The sequence below is a fragment of the Acomys minous genome, assembly GCF_964271855.1.
Source record: "Acomys minous genome assembly, chromosome: 8".
Lineage (NCBI taxonomy): Eukaryota > Metazoa > Chordata > Mammalia > Rodentia > Muridae > Acomys > Acomys minous.
In genome coordinates this window covers 119,914,971-119,933,853 of record NC_140489.1, presented here as the reverse complement: position 1 = coordinate 119,933,853, position 18,883 = coordinate 119,914,971, and the positions used below count along the sequence as shown (strand labels likewise).

Sequence of the window (18,883 nt, the reverse complement as noted above, 5' to 3'; positions counted from 1 at the left end):
AGTCTGCCTGCCTCTGCCTCCCAAGTGCTGAGATTAAAGGCGTGTGCCACCACCGCCCAGCGAAAACACCAGTGTTTGAGCCATCCATGGCAGGGCTATTCGATCCAGGTGTCCCAGCACGTTAAAAAAGGACAGAACTTGAAACCAGCCCCTGCGTGCGGAGAGTCCACGTCTCTGCTTTGCCAGCTCCTGATGCCAAGGGCAGTCTCAGTCCCTCCGGTCAAATTCAAGGGCAGTAAATCCACAGGGCCTGCTGGGCCACTGAGGGGAGTGTGTAGCAGGTTGCACAGCTTGGAGCAGGCACTCGGGGCCCCGGGGCTGCCCAGCAGAGACTGGACTGTTGGCGTAGAACGGGCCTCACGAAGCTCCCAGATGGGCCTTGTGTGAACGGCAGGCATGCGTTATTCACGGCTGCGGTGTTAGGATGAGGAAGCGTGCATCAGGAGGCAGCTCACTGTGAGTCTGCTCAGTGCTGACTCCAGCCTGGGCGGTGGGTTCTGCTCCGTCACTGGCCCCCTGCACCATCACTGGCCCCCTGTGCCGTCACTGGCCCCCTGCGCCATCACTGGCCCCCTGCGCCATCACTGGCCCCCTGCGCCATCACTGACCCCCTGCGCATCACTGAATCTGTTTCCACACCTGGCAAGTCACCCTGGACGGTGACCTGAGCTCCTTGACATCTCCTTTAAAGCGAGGCTTGTCTCCATCTGCCTCCAGCAGGTTCTGTCCACTTTCTTGCAGTGACCAATAGTTGCGGGCGGGGGGGGGGGCTTGGGAGGTGCACACCTGTCATCTCAGCCCTTGGGAAATAGGCGCAGGAAGATGAGTTCAAGACCAGCTTGGTCTACATAGCAAGTTCCAGGCCAGCCAGGGATGCACAGAAAGATTGGGTTTCTAAAACTGCAAACAAAAGCTACGAAAAAGGCCAGAATAGTGACCCCTGCCTTAGTGCCTCTTTTAGTCTTCACTTCAATAAATGTCACCAACACCACAAAGTGGCCGCAGTTCTTTCTTCCTAGTGCATTATCAGATCTTTCCAGAACAACCTACAGACCCATCAGGACCCCCTCACGTAGCCTCCTTCATTGTCATCCTTATTCTCCCCGAGCCTCCTGCAGCATCCTCTGCGGGACACGCGGGTCCTGACCTACCCTGGATTCTTGCTTCCTCTCTGCTTCTTGCCAGCCTCTGTTTCCAAAAAAACACACAAAGGTATCTTTAAAAAGGAGAGGAGAGGCTGGGTATGGAGGGGCCAGGTGTGGTGGTCTCAGCACTCGGGAGGTAGAGGTAGGTGGATCACTGTGAGTTCGAGGCCAGCCTGGTCTACAAAACCAGTCCAGGGCAGCCAAGGCTACACAGAGAAAACCTGTCTCGAAAAACTAAAATAATAATAATAATAATAATAATAATAACAACAACAACAACAACAACAACAACAACAACAAACCAAAAAAAAAAAAAAGGAAAGGAGGGGGTCTCATGTAGCCCAGGCTGGTCTATAACGCAATATGTAGCCAGCGCTACCCTTGAACTCCTGATTGCCCTATATAAGCCACCATGCCCAACTTAACAAAGGACTTAAAAAATGCAGATCAGGCCAATTCACTCTTGTGCTTGAAACACCACCCCAAATCCTGCTCGTCCTAGTTTCTTGCAAGGCCCCATTGTTTCCCCGCGAGGCCCCACTGTTTCCCACAAGGCCCCACTGTTTCCCACAAGGCCCCACGTAGCCTTCTCCTGTGCTCATTCACGGCATCCATGCTGGACACCTCAGACCTTAGGACACTAGCATTTACTTTCTCAACCTGAGCCGTGGATGCCTAACCTCTCAGCTGTAGTCAGACTCTCGCCTAGAACTAAGATGTCACCTGTCGTGGAGCCCTCCTGGCCCCCTGACTATAGTCCCCTCTCTCTTGGTAACTGCCTGCCCTAAGAGCACGCACTCTCTTCAGAAAGCCTTGTCACATTTCCCACAAGTCCCTGTGTATGAGAGCAGGGACCTCATCTCTTATGTTCCCACTGCTTGGTCTTTGCAGAACAAATGAGTTTTGGGGGGAATGTTGTTTCTACCTGTTTTTGTTGTTGTTTTGTTTTGTTTACAATTTTACACATGTATGTAATGTATTTTGATCACTCCCACTTCCTTCTATTACTCTTTTATCCCTCTTTCCTTTTCACTGAACCCCTCATCTTTGGTAATGAACTACCTTCTCCTTGCACGTCTCTTTCTCTTCCCTTCCCTCCCTTCCCTTCCCTTCCCTTTTCTTTTGAGAGGTCTCATGTATCCCAGACCAGCCTCAAACTCACTAGGTAACCAAAGATGACCTTGACTTTCTAATCCTCCCTTCTTCCTCTCCTAAATGCTGGGATTACAGACCTATGTGACCATGTCCAGTTATAGATTTTAATATAGGTATTGAATAGGAGCTGTAAGAGAACCAGCCTCTTAGGGTGGGTAGGTGGGAGATAATATGAAACAGAAAGTGGTGATGCTTTGGCCCTTGTAGTTAATAAGTCTCTAAGATGGGGCCATGATCACATGAATGCACAGTTGAGCTGAGATCACGCTGTGAGTGGCCAGATTATGGCTGAGGAGCCAGACTCCAGATCTTTTGCTTTTCCACTGTGTCTAACAGGATGGGTAGGCATGAACGACAGCAAGACCAGGGACCAGGGCCAGGCTGCCTCAACCATGTTAAATAACAGCGACCTGCAACTGTCTTAGCGGCAGCTCTTGAGGGCCAGGCAGAACTGTGTAGACTTGGAGCAGGAGCCGTAAATTCAGAGCATCCTCGCCGTGTAGTCAGCAATCTAGTTCGAGTAAACCGCCAGTATCTAGATCGCCTGGAAACAGCCGAGCAATTGTGAAATCACTTGTCTTAGCTGTTTACCAACATGTAAGTCAGCCCACTGCCAGCTGTCCCCTCACTTTATCAAGAGCATCGTGTCTCTACCAGTAGTGCCTTCTTTGAGTAACATGTACTTAGTTTGTATATTTAGCTCTGGCCCACTGTGTAATCCCACACTCTTCCAATGCCATTGTGAATTGTTTTGTAAGTTCTGGGCATCTCATGCTGTTTCTGTTTTGTAGGTATAGTTTGAATGGACAGTTAATAGAATTTGGCAGATGAAATGTAGAAGCTGTACACAAGTCCAAGTTTTTCTCACAGCGACATTGTGAGGGGACTCAGCCAGGGTCAAAAGAGAGCCCCCAAATAATAGACTGGGGGTGCAATGCAGCAGCCCAGGAAGGAATGGAGGTAGAAAGGACCAGTGACAGGAGCTAGAAGTTGGTGGACCCTTCGGAAAGTGGCTGTAGAGGACTTTAATTCCCAGCACCAGCAAGGAGCAGTTTACAGCCACCTCCGATTTGTAACTCCAGTTCCAAGAGATCCAATGCCCTCTTTTGGCCACCACAGGCCCCTGTACTCATGTGCACATCCTCACCATTAGATATTCACACACATACAGACAGGTTGGGGGGGGCGGGAGGAGGGTAATTAATCTTGGGAGTCAAAAAAGACCACATGCGGAGATCTGGGGCAAGGGGCCGGCAGGGCCTGCAGCTTCTCCCTTCCAAAGTGGGCTCAGCAGAGCTGCACCCGCCTCCTGGGGCCTCTGGAGCAGCCTTCCTGAGTCCTGCAGAGAGAAAGGCCGCGGGGCTGTGTCGGAGCAGAAGCCAGTGTGTAACAACAATGACCTTAATTCATGGCGTTTCTGTCCTTAGACTCTCCTTTACCCCGGTTTAAATCCCTGCTTTATTTCTTTTTTTAATGTTTTCCTATAAAACGTCTGCTTTTATAGCCATTTACTGCTGAAGGGCACCCCAAATGCCTACTCCAAGCTGCTCTCTGATGGATTCTATCAGTGCAGGACTCTGTCTCCTCCTAGGGCTAAGTGTGGAGGAGGGAGGGCACACGGGGCCTGCTGGGAGAAGTCAGCGCATCTATGTGGTGTTTTCAGGTTTTCCCTGCTGGGCACAGTACCGATGATGTCCGAGCTGCTCTCCAGCCTTTGGCCCTCAGCGCAGGGCACCCTGGTGACTAGACCTGGATCCTAGACCAATAGATGCCACCAAAACTAGCACCAAATGGCATTGTGGGTTAAAGAGCTTAGAAGGAAAAGGCCCAGGGACTCTTGTGGTGTAGATGCAGGATGCAGGATGCGGGTGCTACACTGGCCTCCCATCTTCACTTCCTAGAACATTTATCAGACCTCACATTTCAGTTCAGCATCCAGGAAATGTGACCGCAGTTACCCATGCACTCAGTGAGTGCTTGTTGAGTGTCCTCGTGTTCATAATCTTAGATCCCCAGGGACACCGCAGTGTACACACAGACAGATTCCCCACTGCAACGTTCTAGTGATGGGACATGGCAAAAGGCCAGCAAGTGAGCGTTGGACGGTAACACTTACTACAAAAAGAAAATGGCGGGGTAAGGGGTTGGCTGTGTAGAGCCATTCAAGCATGTCTACCAAGCATGCACAAAAGCCCAGGGTTCAATCTCCAGCCCACTTCCGACCTGTCGCACGACACATGCATGCAGCGCACATGTGGGAAAAACACTCTTATGCAACTGAAAAAAAAATGGCTTTGCTGTTTACAGAGATAGGAAACGCTGGACCAAGACAGGTCAGAACTGGCTTACAAATTTGGGATTTGCTAATTTATAGGCCATTTTAATATAGTCTTAAGATAGGATAGAAATACATTCAAGCACTCGGAGATTGGGGAACAGCTCAATGGCAGACGATTGCCTTCAAGGACGAAGCCCTGGGGAGGCTATAAATGCTTCCCAAGACCAGTAGGAGTCATTATATGTATATTTCCACAAACCACTAATTAATAGCAAGAATACATGTTGGCCTCTGAAGTCCCCTGAATTAATGTAGCTGCCTGTGTTAGAGCGTCCTTCCTTATGGCAAGTCCATTTGGAAACAAAGAGCTCAAGTGTGCAGGAGAAATGCAAGAAATATAAGCACAGTGCTGAGTAAACATGGAACTGCCAGGGCCTAGGACTCCATGCTGTTCACCTGGGCCTGGGACTCCATGCTGCTCACCTGGGCCCGGGACTCCATGCTGCTCACCTGGGCCCGGGACTCCATGCTGCTCACCTGGGCCCGGGACTCCATGCTGCTCACCTGGGCCCGGGACTCCATGCTGCTCACCTGGGCCCGGGACTCCATGCTGCTCACCTGGGCCCGGGACTCCACGCTGGCTCACCTGGGCCCGGGACTCCACGCTGGCTCACCTGGGCCCGGGACTCCACGCTGGCTCACCTGGGCCCGGGACTCCACGCTGGCTCACCTGGGCCCGGGACTCCATGCTGGCTCACCTGGGCCCGGGACTCCACGCTGGCTCACCTGGGCCCGGGACTCCATGCTGCTCACCTGGGCCCAGGACTTCAGCCCCACTGGCAGTTTTGTGCACACTTGCTTCAGAAGAGCCTGTCTCAGTACCTGGGTGACAGTTCTGGGTGCTCCCCTTCCTGAGGGAGCCCTTACCTGTTACCTGTTGACCTCAGCCCTAAGCAAAGTATTTTCCCAAGGAAACTGAGAATGTAATTGAAATCTGGTCGGGCATTTTTTTTTTTCTTTTCTTTTCTTTTCTTTTTTTTTTTAAGATTTATTTATTATATATACAGTGTTCTGCCTGCATGTACACCTGTATGTCAGAAGAGGGCATCAGATCTCATTATAGATGGTTGTGAGCCACCATATGGTTGCTGGGAATTGAACTCAGGACCTTTAGGAAGAGCAGTCAGTGCTCTTAACCTCAGAGCCATCTCTCCAGCCCAGGCATTTTTATTCTACATCTCCATCCTCTGTTCTCGGCCTTCACCTCTGAGATCCTAGACCCGTCCTGCACTTGTCAGCACAGAGGGGCAGCATTAGAAGGTGTTTGCACAGTGCGAAGCAGTCTGCACACGTGACTCACCACACCCGCATATCCATCCTGTGGTGGCAGGTACAGCATGTCCTGTTATCTGTAAACAAGGAAACTGAAAAAAAAAAAGGTTATTAGGGACTGGAGAGATGGCTCAGCAGTTAGGAGCACTGCTGTCCTTATAGAGGACCTAGGTTTGGCTCCCTGTACCCATGTGGCAGCTCACAGCTGTCTATAACTCCAGTCCCAGGGCATCCAATGCCCTCTTTTCGCCTCTGCAGTCACCAGGCATACACACAGCACGCATACATATAACCAGGCAAAACATCAACACATAAAATAAAATCTTAAAATTTGTTAAGGATAAGTTACCTGACTCTCTGAGATCAAGGAGCCTGCAAGCAACAAAGCTGAGCATCTAACCCGAGTGTACTGCTCCATGGCTGCCCCACCCCCACCCCCACCCCCGGCCCCACCCCTCGCAAAGGTGACGCTCCCTGAATGACAAATGAACAGACACAAAACCACGTGTCAATGATCGAGCCACAAAATAAAAGAACCTGTGTCCTGCCTTTTCTGACAGGGGTTTCCTGTTTGCTCCAGGAAAAAGCTCTGCACGTTGCCAGCCCTTCCGGCTCCCAGTGCAGCCGCTAAGCCTGCTGGAACCTCCGCAGACCTCCAGGTCTGACTGATAGCGGTGCCTCTGCCTTCACCCTCTCACACATGCACACAGCACCAGAGGGCCACTCTGCAGAACCTGCCTGGTCACGTGGGCTCCTTTTTTATTTGACTTCTGTATGTAGTAGTACAACCCGCCCACATACAACCTCGCTGTCTTCTCCATGCACGGCTACCTTTGTCACTCAGTCTTGCCGTCATTAAAAATAATAAGCCATAGCCCGGCATGGTGGCGCACGCTTTTACTCCCAGCACCTGGGAGGTGCATCTCTGTGAGTTTGAGGCCAGCCTGGTCTACATAAAGAGTTCCAGGCCAGACAGTAACAGGGTTAGATCCTGTGTCAAACAAACAAACAAAACAAAGAACAGGCTAGCAGGAGTGAGTAACTGCCCAGGTCCAACGTAGTGGAAGAAGAGAACTTCCAAAAGTTGTTCTCTGCCTCCATTCTCTGCACACATGCCCACAGGTGTACACACACACACACACACACACACACACACACACACACACACACACAAAAATCAATTTTCTTTAAAGAAACCAAAAGTCGGGGACTAGAGAGATGGCTCAGTGGTTAAGAGCACTGTCTGTTCTACCAGAGTTGCTGAGTTCAATTCCCAGCAACCACATGGTGGCTCACAACCATCTAACCTGGGATCTGATGCCCTCTTCTGGCATGTAGATGGAGCACTCAGCTACATAAAATAAATAAATAAATAAAAACTTTAAAAAAAAAAAAAAGGAAAAAAAGAAAGAAAGAGAGGAAGAAAGAAAAGAAGCCAAAAGTCAAAAAGAAATAGAAGGGCAGAAAATTTCCTATTTCTACCACTATAATAATTCTGGGGGTTTAGCTCTGAGTCTTTCCTCTTGATAAAAATTTGGTGTATTGCTTTTCATGTATTAAATTTTTAAGTATCATTTTTTATTGTTTATTTAATTTATTCAGATTACAACTCAATTGTTATCCCATCACTTGTATCCTCCTGTCCTTCCCTCCCTCCCTCCCTCAAGTATCATTTTTACTAGATACATAGTATTCCTTAGAGAGGATGTAGCATGGCTTGTCATGAGCATTCCTGTCTCTCCATAAGACTTATCTCATGCCCCTGCCCTGGTGACGACTGTGAGTAACTGGGTTGTCTGGGGGTGGGAAAGGGGGTGGACTATGTTTGGTACATCGTATGTGTTAGCTCCAGAGGGGCCATTTAGAAGGCTGGAAAATTACAGAGTGCTCATCCCCAGCCCACGTCAGCCAACAAAGGGCACCTACAACAAATGCTGGGAAATTATAGCTTTTGCAGTCTGAGCTCCTCAGATAGGAGAAAAGTACAGAGGCCCCGTGTGTCTGAGTAAGAACACTGGGACAATGGCGCGGCACTCCTCGGGCCTGAGAGGAAAGCACTAAAGAGGAAAGCCCTTCCCAGTGCTGCCCTGCACACCACCCCAGCCCTTCGGGGTGCAGTGGCTGTAGTGCCAGGAGGTGAGCGCCTCCAGTTGCCAGCTTACTGAGAGAAAGTGACCGGGAGGTTAGCTGTGGGAAGAGCTCCTTCAGTGCAGCTCTGTCCTGGGACGCCCGCATATGTGGACGGGGAGGCAGGAGCCGAGCGGGGCTAAAGAGGTAAGAGCTTGCACACCCGTGTGTCTCAGTCATGGTGGAGGCCCCAGCTGTGCACACAAGCCTGCATCCAATAGAAACACGTGACAGTGGGGCTTGGGGGCTGGTGCAGTTAGTAAAGCCCCCCCCTCAGAAGTGTGAGGGCCTGAATCTGATCTGGAGAACCCGCGTAGGAAGCTGGGTGCAGTGGCATGTCGTCGTCGTGGCCCCGACACTGGGGAAGCAGCCAGTCTAGCCTAGTTGGCAAGCCTTCGGTCCCAGTGAGAAATCCTGTCTCAGAACGCAAGGTGAGCAGCGATAGAGAAAGGAAAACCCTTGAGGTTAACCTCTGGGCTCCATACATGCACGCACATATGTACATACATGCACACACAGCCTCACACGAACTTGTACATACACATGAAAGAAATAAGAGTGAGAGTGTATTTCTAGAATGCTGCGGGCCTTTCCCTGGGTGGGGTGGAGCAGGCCTAGGACTTCAGCACCACATCTGGAGATTCCTGCCCCTAAAACCCGCGTTGGCAAACCAGCTCCTTAAAAGGACCTCCACCCTCCTGCTGCCAATCAAGGAAAACCGCTATGAGACCTGAAGCCAAGTTGCTGACAGCCTCACTTTGAAAATGCTAAGGGCCCCTTCCCAGACCTGAGAACCAGACATGGTTGAGGTGAGAAGGTGTCCAACCCCACGCCTAACTCCGAGGGAGACCAAACCGCAGGCAGCTCCAGGGTCTCTTGCCCGTCCTGCTCCCCTCTGTTTAAGGAAGACCCAGAAGGCCGGGCATAGTGGCACACGCCTTTAATCCCAGCACTCGGGAGGCAGAGGCAGGCAGATCACTGTGAGTTCGAGGCCAGCCTGGTCTACAAAGCGAGTCCAGGACAGCCCAGGCTGCACAGAGAAACCCTGTCTCAAAAAAAAAAAAAAAGGAAGACCCAACAGAGCACATGCCTAGGAGCCACGCCCTGTCACCTTGTAGGTGTCCAGCCTCAGAGCAGATGTCCCCAGCAGCTGAGCAGAGCTTTCTCCGCTTTCAGATTTCTGCCTTGAGATCTCCAAGGTAACATCATTAGAAACTAGAGATGAGCTCAGCCACTGTGGGGTCCCTGATGGAGTTCTGACTCCACTATACCAACCCCTCAACCCCTCATACAGTCACCCAAGCCTCAGGCTGTACATCCAAACACAGGGTAACAGTGTAGCCAGCCTAGGTAGGTATGAGAAACAAAACACATATTAAAACAGTCTAAAACCATAAAGGCCGCCCAAGCCTCAGAGAGGAAAGTGTCACAGCCACCAGTGAGCACAGGTTTGAAAAGTGTAGCTGCCACCTGTTCCTGTTCCGATGGTGGTAGTCAGCGGTGGTCGTGGTGACAGGGTTGCCATCCAGTGCCCTACCAGCTGTTTTTTTCCTTAGTTACACACATGACTCAAGAGCTGGAGACATGGCTCAGCAGTTAAGAGCCCAAAGACCCAGCACTCAGGTGGTGGCTAACAACCATCTATAACTTCTATTCAGGGGGATCTGATGCCCTATTCTGGCTTCTGAGGGCACTGCACACATATAGTGCACAGCTCTACACAGGCAAAACACCCATACGCATAAAATAAAAATCATTGGTTTTTTTCAAAAACTTCTACCCCAACTTTTTCCTTTAAAAGGATTACTGTCACATACCAACCTGTGAATGGGCCTGGGGGTTATTTTGCTGTTTGTTTGGGGAATGGATTGGGTCTTAGGCAGACCAGGATGACCCCAAACTTGCTATGCAGCCAAGGATGATCTTGAACTTCCGGTCTTTGCTCTCCTCTCCGGTGCTGGCACTGTAAGCCTGTGTTACCATACGTGCTTTGTGCAGCAATGGGCTTTGAACCCAGGGTTTGTGCATCCCAGGTTGGACTCTTTGGCAGTCGGCTTTTGCTGGCGACTCTGGCAGGCATGGCAGCCAGGGTACCCTCTCCTGGCTTTGCTCCTCTCCCCTCATGACATCTCTGACGGACTTGAATGATCACAGTGTGGTGGTGCTACAGCCCCGTAGATTCCTGAAAGCCCATCCTGGCTGCGAGACTCCAGAACAAGACATGGGTTTTAGAGCCCACTCAGGAGGACCTGGCCCCAGAGAAACAAACCAAAGAGTAGGGATACAGCAGATGTTATGGTCTGTGTCTGTCATGTCAGCACTTAGGGGATGGAGGCAGGAGTACCAAGAGTTCAAGGCCAGCCTGGGATACATGAAACATTGTGTCAAAACAAAAGAAGAGAAGGTAGTAGCTAACGGCATTTTACAGTTTATCAAGATGTAAAGAAATCGATTTGTTAGGTTTTTATTGCATTTTCTTGTGTGTATGTGTATGTGCGCACATACTCACGTACTACATACAGCATGTGTGTGGAGGTTGGAGAACAACTTTCAGGAGTTCCTACTTTCTTCCGTTATGTGGGAACTGGGAATTGAACTCAGGTCATCAGGCTTGGCAGCAAGCACCTTGACCCTCTGAGCCATCTTGTCCACCCTATTTACTGGTGTGTTTTTATTTGTTTGTTTGTTGAGACAGGATTTCATTCTGTAGTACAAGCAGGCTTCAAATTCAAAGCAATCTTCCTGCCTCAGCCTCTTGGGTATTGGGATTACGGGCATGTGTCACCATACCTCACCAATTTAAATAAAAAATTTTTATGTACATTCTTTTACAATTTTTATTACAATATTCATTTTGTGCTAAGCCATCTCACTGGCTTTAGACTAAATTTTTTATGTTTATTTATTTATTGGATGTATGCATGCCTGCTATAGTGGGCAAGGACACTCTTGGGAGTCCACTCCCTCTTTTCACCATATAGGTAGGTTCTGGGGACTGAGCTAGGGTTTGAAAAACACCAGAACTGGCCTTGTTAGCAAAGGCATCTGTCCTTGGGCTGAGCAGCCTCCATCAACCTCCAGGAGGGAGATGGCCTGTGGTGACAACATGGAGGAGCCAGAAGCAGGTGACCCATCTCCCAGGAAAGGTTATTTCTTTGGGTATAAAGATCCCCTACAGCTAGTGGGCTAAATATAAACACAGCCTCCTGACCAAGGCCCTAGAATGAAGCTTTGCATCCTGAACTCCCTGCTGCCTTTGATGCTCCTGGAAACAGTGGCCAGGGTTGGCCATACGGGTTCCTGCAGCCAGCCTGGCTGCTGGCCCATGTGGATCAGGTCTGGCTCTGTGACGTCATAGGCAGACAGCTCTCCCAGCATGCACTAACTTCTCACAGTGCCACAGGCTAACACTGAGGTCAAGGGTTTGGTTTCTTTTTTCTTTTCTTTCTTTCTTTCTTTCTTTTTGTTTGGTTTTGTTTGATTGGTTGGTTGGTTTTTTGTTTTTTGAGACAGGGTTTCTCTGTGTAGCCTTGGCTGTCCTGGACTCACTTTGTAGACCAGGCTGGCCTTGAACTCACAGAGATCCACCTGCCTCTGCCTCCCGAGTGCTGGGATTAAAGGCGTGGGCCACCGCCACCACCACCTGGCTGGGTTTGGTTTCTTTGTAAGCCTCTTTGCTCTTCTTCCCGTCCTCCGCTTGCTGTCCCTCAGTGTGTCCCTGGGTCTTCATTGCTTCCTCTCACAGGACCAGATGAGGGCCTCCTTACTGCTCTTGTTTACCTCACAGGAGCTACCCTACCAGCACACTCAGTGCTGGGACATTGACATGTGACTGGGGGAAGGGTGGGCCTCAGAGGCCGCTGTGAGCGTATCCTGCCTGCCCATCACTGGCTCCTGTAGACTGGAAGGAAAGAGTTAGGCAGAAGAAGGAAGCTCAGAAATAGAAAAAAAAGCAATGAGAGGCTCAAGTTGGAGACCCAGCAGTGCAGCCACGCCCCCATGCCGCTCTGCCATGGGGACGGCCATATTGGGAGTCCAGGGCTCCATAAAAGGATGAAAACAAGCAAGCACCATAAGCAGCAATGCTCAGTAGAGGGAAGAGCCTCACAGACGCTTTAAATATGGGAAGCGGGCAGCAGTGTTCACCATCGCTTTGAGATGGATGCCTCTGCTATCCCTTTGTGAAGCCAGAAGAGCTAGCATTAGACCATACAGAAGACAACTTCTGTACTCTACAGTTTCTGTTTTCTAATTGCCCACCTGTCTTAGCTTTATGTAATCAAAAACACACTAACAAAAGCAACTTTAAGAAAGGGTTTGCAGCCGGGACGGTGGTGGTGCACGTCTTTAATCCCAGTACTCGGGAGGCAGAGGCAGCAGATTTCTGTGAGTTCGAGGCCAGCCTGGTCTACAAAGTGAGTCCAAGACAGCCAAGGCTACACAGAGAAACCCTGTCTTGAAAAAAAAAAAAAAACAACAACAACAACCAAAAAAAAAAAGGTTTGTTTTGGCTTACAACCCTATGTTACTGTTCACTAGGGAAGTCGAGGCGCAAACTTGAAGTGGCTAGTCACATCCCATTCATGAGCAGAGAGGAGTTAGGGCATGCTTGCATGTTCACCGATCCCTGATCTAGGGAATAGAGCCTCCCATGGTGGGCTGTACACTCCCACACTAATTCACACAATCAAGACACTCCACCTCAGAGGCGCCCTCGGGCCAGCCCTCTCTGGGACTCCCTTCCCAGATGATTCTACAACTGTGTCAAGCTGTCAGTCAAAACCAGCCATCACACCACATGAACACAGAGATGGCATTTGGAAGAGCTGGGGAGATGCCTCAGCAGTTAGAAGTGGGTACTATTCTTGCAGAGAACTTGAATTGTGTGACCCTCTTCTGGTCTCTCCAGACACCTACATTTTTACACATGTCACACAGAGACACACACATAAACATATAATTCACAAATAATAAAAACAAATACATATATTTTTAAAAGAGATGGCATTTGGAATTCCCACCAGAGGGACACTGCCTATAGTTGCTAGGGTTCTCCTGGAAGCCCAAAGTGGGGAGCTAGTGTCCCTCTCATCACAGCCAGACACTAAGCCCTTTGGAATAAGTCTCACCTCATGGCTGTCGCATAGTAGGCTCTTTATAGCATTAGGGAATCCAGTCACAGATGAACATACAAGTGAGGGAAAAAAAGACACTCTCACTTATTGTATCTTCGGTAAACTGGAGGTGACAGGATAAAATGTGGTGGGCCCATGCCAAGGTGTGCCCCTGAGAAATCACAGCATGCAGCACATCTAGTGTAGAAGGTTTGTTGGGGGAGGGGAGAGCAGGGACATAAAGGAGAGATAGGGGCAGACAGGGAGACAGAGAGAGGGAATGGGAGGGAGAGAGAGAGAGAGAGAGAGAGAGAGAGAGAGAGAGAGAGAGAGAGAGAGAGAGAGAACAGAGAGAGAGCTGGGGTGGATGGGAGCCTCTATGTGCAGCTGCTGGCACACCAGGCGCACCTGGCAGTGGCCGGTGATGACATAGCTAATGCTAGGTCGCCGAGGACAGGCCAGTGGGAATGCCTGTTTACTAACAGGAGATCTGCCTAGTGTGGCCTGGCTCTCCCTACTTTGCCCTTTGCAGGTACTCAACCTCAATAGCAGGCTAATAAGTCATGTTTATTATTGTCTACTCTGCTAAGTATGGGGAGTGTTTGTTAGGTCCTCCCAGCCTGTCTCCATCTGATAGACAAGTAAACAGGTGGGGGGGTGGGGGCGTGGGGGGCAGGGGTGAGGGTGAGGGTGGGGGTTGAGGGTGAGGGTGGGGATAACCGTATAGCTTGGAGAAGGTCCCAGTGAGCCATGGTGGCTGGGTGGACCCAACTCCCTGACTCCAGGGCCTGTGGTTTGGCCACCAAGTCCCATGGGTAATTTATTCTGCTTCTCTGAGGTGTATGGGGGCCCTCAGACTCCCCAGGAAGTACTCCAGAGGCCACTTTCTCACGTGCCCAGAGCTAATCCTGAGAGTGTTGAGTTTTCATCTTACTTTTTTGTCGTCTGGTTCTATTTTAGCTTTTTTAGTTTCATTTGAGTGGTTCTGATTTGGTTTTGTGAGATAGGGTGTCATGTAGCAGAGGGTGGCTTTGAACTCCTGACTCCCTATCTCCCCAAGTGCTGGGACTGTACCAAGTCAGCTTGTTTCTCTATTTTTAACCTCCTATACCTCCTTTAGGTTTTGAGTTTGTTCTCTCCTGTTTTCTGGCCTTGATTTGGCTCCTTTAGCTCCTCCTGACGGCTGCCCTGTCTGGGTCCCCTCTTTTCCATATATGCACATGTCCATATGCATGTGCACACACGCGCGCGCACACACACACACACACACACACACACACACACACACACACACACACGGCGACGGCTGTTCTTGCAATTCCTTCTAAAATTAAATGAAATCCTGAAAGAAAAAAAGTTACCAAACATATTCAGTGTCTCCACAGTTGCTTGAAATCTATCTGGGTATTATATGCCTTTTTCTTTTTGTAAAATCTTTGGTGTGTTCATTTCTCTCTTACGCCAACCAATGACAGGGACCGACAGGCTTTCTCGTCTTCTTAGGTATCTGTGTCACCTGGGAGTGTCGGGAATTTGTAGATGATCTCTTCAGCTGCTGTTTCCTACACACACACACACACACACACACACACACACACACACACACACCTGGCCCTGGGACACTCCCATCCAGATGCCACTGTCTCCATAAGACCTCCCCTGACCCACCTGGCACACCACCAAACCTGCCTCCTCCCTCCTTCCCTCTCCCCACCTCTCTGCCTGCTGTTTATTCACTAGCCTATACCACTGTCATGCCATGTGACTTACCCGCACATTGCTTGTGGTTTGGCACTCATATTCCATACTGGGCTGTAAGTTTCACAGATCAGGGAACTGTTTGAATCATGGACGACTCTCCAGGGCCTGGTATATCCTAGGCCCTCTGGAAGTGTTTGGTGAATTAATGACACTTCCTGCATAACTTCCCCACTTTCAATGCTGAGGTCCCTAGGAGGCCCTACCTACAGGGTCCCTGAATCCTCAGCCCAACATGGTCCTCCTGGACCCCGCCCTCAGCACCTCCTCTGGTTGCTAAGGCATCCGCTCAGATCCAGAGGCATCTCCTCCGAGAAGCCTTCCCACCTCTTCTCTCAGAGCTTCCTGGAGCATCTCCTTTGCTGTCATTTCCATAGGTAACACTACAATGCTACCAGGACAGGGACCTCAAACTACTCATTTTTTTTTAAAGATTTATTTATTATGTATACAGATCTCATTATAGATGGTTATGAGCCAACATGTGGTTGCTGGGATTTGAACTCATGACCTTTGGAAGAGCAGTCAGTGCTCCTAACCTCTGAGCCGTCTCTCCAGCCCCTAAACTACTCATTTTTACTAGCAGAACTGGAAACTAGGGTGGAGATGTAGCTCAATGGAAAGCAGTTGCCTAACATGTGCAAGATTGCAGAGATTCAATCCCCACCACTGCAAAAAGACAAAAGCAGGAACAACCCCATTCGTACCCCAAAATGTGAAATGCTTATAAAAGCATCCAAAAGAAACTTAAAATGAAAACTGTATTCTCATCCCTCAGAGATAGGTTTCCCATAGGAAATGAGTGCATGTGTGCACACTCCTTGCACACACGCCACCAAATAAAGTAGGCACTGGGCAGGAAGTCCTATTACAAAAATAGTGAATGGCAGCCAAGTGGATGTCGCTGTGGGACACTGAGGCAGAGCCATGTGGAACTAGACGAAGGCAGCTCCCAAAAGCCAGAAGCTAGCCAGGTGCCCTCAGAAGGGCCATGTTGCATCAGAAGAGCTCACTGCCAGACCAAAGCAGAGCACGCTAAGAACAAAGGCCCATAACCAAAAGATGAGTGCCCGTCAGACCACAGGGGGGGCCCACATCCCCTGTCTGGCTAAACAGAGAGAAGAGAAGAGCGGTGCTCTGTGGTTCCCATCTGCCAGCACAGAGCGATGGAGGTGCCCATCCTAGACGTGCCCACCCCCTGGCAGCATCCAGCCTGCTGCCTCCAGCCTTGGCCCCAAGTCTTCAAAGTCAAGACCAGATCCCAGATTTAGCCCTCTCAGAGGCCCCTTTTGCAGAGATGCTCCTCCCCCCCAGGTGTACAATGAGCCCTTGTCACAAGGTGCCCGCATGCCCCGTGTGTTCAGCAGGTGTTTTCCTGGAGTCTTGGCTGTGGGGCACTGTCTCTCGTCATAGGCGTCCTCTTCCCTGTCTTCACGTATCAAAACCACAGCACAGTTGGGTTTCGCCCAAAGACCGAGAAACACTTCAGAAACTTGTTAAAGGAACGGAACTCCATCCAGGAGGGAAGCCATGATCCTGGAACAGTGTCAGAGCCAGTGCCAGCAGGACTGTCAAAGCTCTGTCCCCAGGGTAGAGGGAAGCATGGAAAAGTGTGTGTCCTCGCTGGCCAGACAAGATGGAAAAAACACAAGGAGCTAAGGAACACTTCAGGACAGTAGTCAATAACAGAGTAGAAGCAGTCACAGGCAACAGGGCGCTAAATGCCTGGTAAGAAGTGGGCCAGTGAGGTGGCTCAGAGGATAAAGGCATGGGTGCCAAGCCTTACGATCTGAGTTCAACTCCCAGGACTCACATGGCAGAAGGAAAGAGCTAACTCACACAAGCTGTCTTCTGACCTCTACACACAGACCATGGAATGCATGTGCCCCACCCATAAGTAAACTAAAAAATAAATAACATAATAAAAAAGTTTAAATGCTGCCTGGTGATGAGTTGATTCCTGAGGTGAGCGGCCCAGGAAGCAGGTGACTCCCAGCTCTGGAAGGCAGTCAGAGCTCAGACATGCCATGCCAGCTGAGCACTGACAACACCCATGTGAGATGGTGTGCTGACGGAGGCACAGTGTTCCCAGCCATCTCTCTGCTCGCTGGGAGAAGAGGAAACGGCCAGTCAGTGAAGCGGGAGGGACGAGGAAGGGTATGGAAGTGAGCAGCCCTCGCCAAGGTCATTGCCAGCTCCAAACCATGGCCGCTGTCTTAGTCAATGTCCTTTTGCTGTGAATAGGCACCGTGACCACATCTCATAAAGATTCTCATAAAGAAAAGTGTTTAGTCCGTTGTCATCATGGCGGGTTGTGCAGGCAGACATGGTGCTGGAGAGGTAGCTGAGAGCATACATTTCGGCAGGCAGAGAGTGACACTGGGTCTGGCTTAAGCATGTAAAACCCCAAAGCCCACCCCAAGTGACACACTTCCTCCAGTAAGATGACACCTACTCCAACAAGGCCACATCCCTTAATGGCGCCACTCCCTAAGGACCAAGCATTTATCTCTTTCTACATAGAAGACAGTAAAAGCTCGTGCCACAGACCCAGGGCGGGCGTCTGGGCAAGCCTCTCGGCACGGTACAATCAATCAGGCATGTGTTTTGAAGCGAAATCACAGTTTCACCCTCTTACCTGCAGGCTGAGGGGAGGATGGGGTGGGGCTTCGGGAAGACGGAAAAGCTTTGGGTGTCACGGCTGTGCCCTGTTCTCTGCTCTTCTTCTCTCACACCTGTTCCTTTGCCAAGCCTGGACCACACCTCCAAATGCACTAACAGGGTGCCGAGCCGCTTACTTCCTGTACCATGCTGGCCTCCTCGCTACAGTGCCTGAGAACCAGCCTGACCCAGGTCTTCAGCTCAGCCGTGGCAAGCCCACTCCCTCTGACCCCTGCCAGGCTCTAATGGAACCTCTGCACTGCACAGGCACTCTGCACTGTGGTAGTTGCTTTGATGAATGCCTTGGCCTGTCTGCCAGCGTCCAGATGGAGCATGTCAGGAGGTTGGCAGGACACACGCGGGGTTCTCTGTGGACCCTCCTGGGTAATTCTCTGGGTGCCGTTTTCATTGTGCCTTCTTGTCCTCTGTGGACAGCCAACAGGCTACCGTCTACGGGGCTTGCTGACATATGTGGAACACCACAGTCAAAAAGGCCAAGACTGCCTCTCCGTGCGTTGACAGGTCAGTCATCCCTGAGCCTTTAGGGGTTCGTCCCTTTCCCTAGGGACCACTCTTTTCAGCCTGGGCACAGAGGCCCTCAAGGCAGCCTGAGGCTACACAGAAGGACAGAGAGTGCTTCTCCACGCATGGAAAGGCCTGGCTGAGTGGAGTGGAACCTTCCACTGGGAGCAGGATTCTTTGCCTTCTAGACTCATGGTGTTCTTTAAAAATCCTAGCCCTCTGTGATGGAAGATTCGCGATACACCATGATCAAACTGACATGTATTGACAATGTAATAGGTCTTAGAAGCACTTTCTCCCATCAGGGTAGGCACCCTGACTCTTCCTGGCCGACCATCCCTGGAACCCCACCTTGGAGCTCTGAAAGAGAAAGGAGCCTGCCTGGGCAGCGGGACTCCTCCGCAGCCTGCTGCTCCGAACCCTGGCTCTCGTTGGCCACGTGTCTGCCTCAGCCAAGACCTCATCTGGTCTCGTGCAAGGCTGGGGTTCTGCTCTTTTGGTGAGGGTACAGTGGGGCAGTGATCTCATCCTTGGAGGGGATTAGTCATCAAAGAGACGAGGGCAGCACTTGGGGGGCAGGATGGAGCCTGACTATGTAAATGAGTCATCTTCCCTCCCCGCCAGCTCCACAGGCCCTGCATTTGACAGCTGCTCTGCCGGGAGAGGTTGTGGAGCGGGAGCTGCCCGAGGCAAGAGTAGTTAACTGGCTTTTAATAACTCATTTTGTTGAATGATTTCTGGTGAGGAGAGGGGAGTTTCGTCCCAGAGATGAGGCGCAGAGTGGGGGGTTG

General features: G+C 50.5%; 1 protein-coding gene across 1 annotated transcript in view; it reads left to right on the top strand.

Annotated features, from left to right (window-relative positions):
• KCNK12 (potassium two pore domain channel subfamily K member 12) overlaps positions 1 to 18,883 on the top strand; it is a 49,618-nt gene that overhangs the window by 16,155 nt on the left and 14,580 nt on the right. The gene's annotated exons all lie outside the window — the stretch shown is intronic.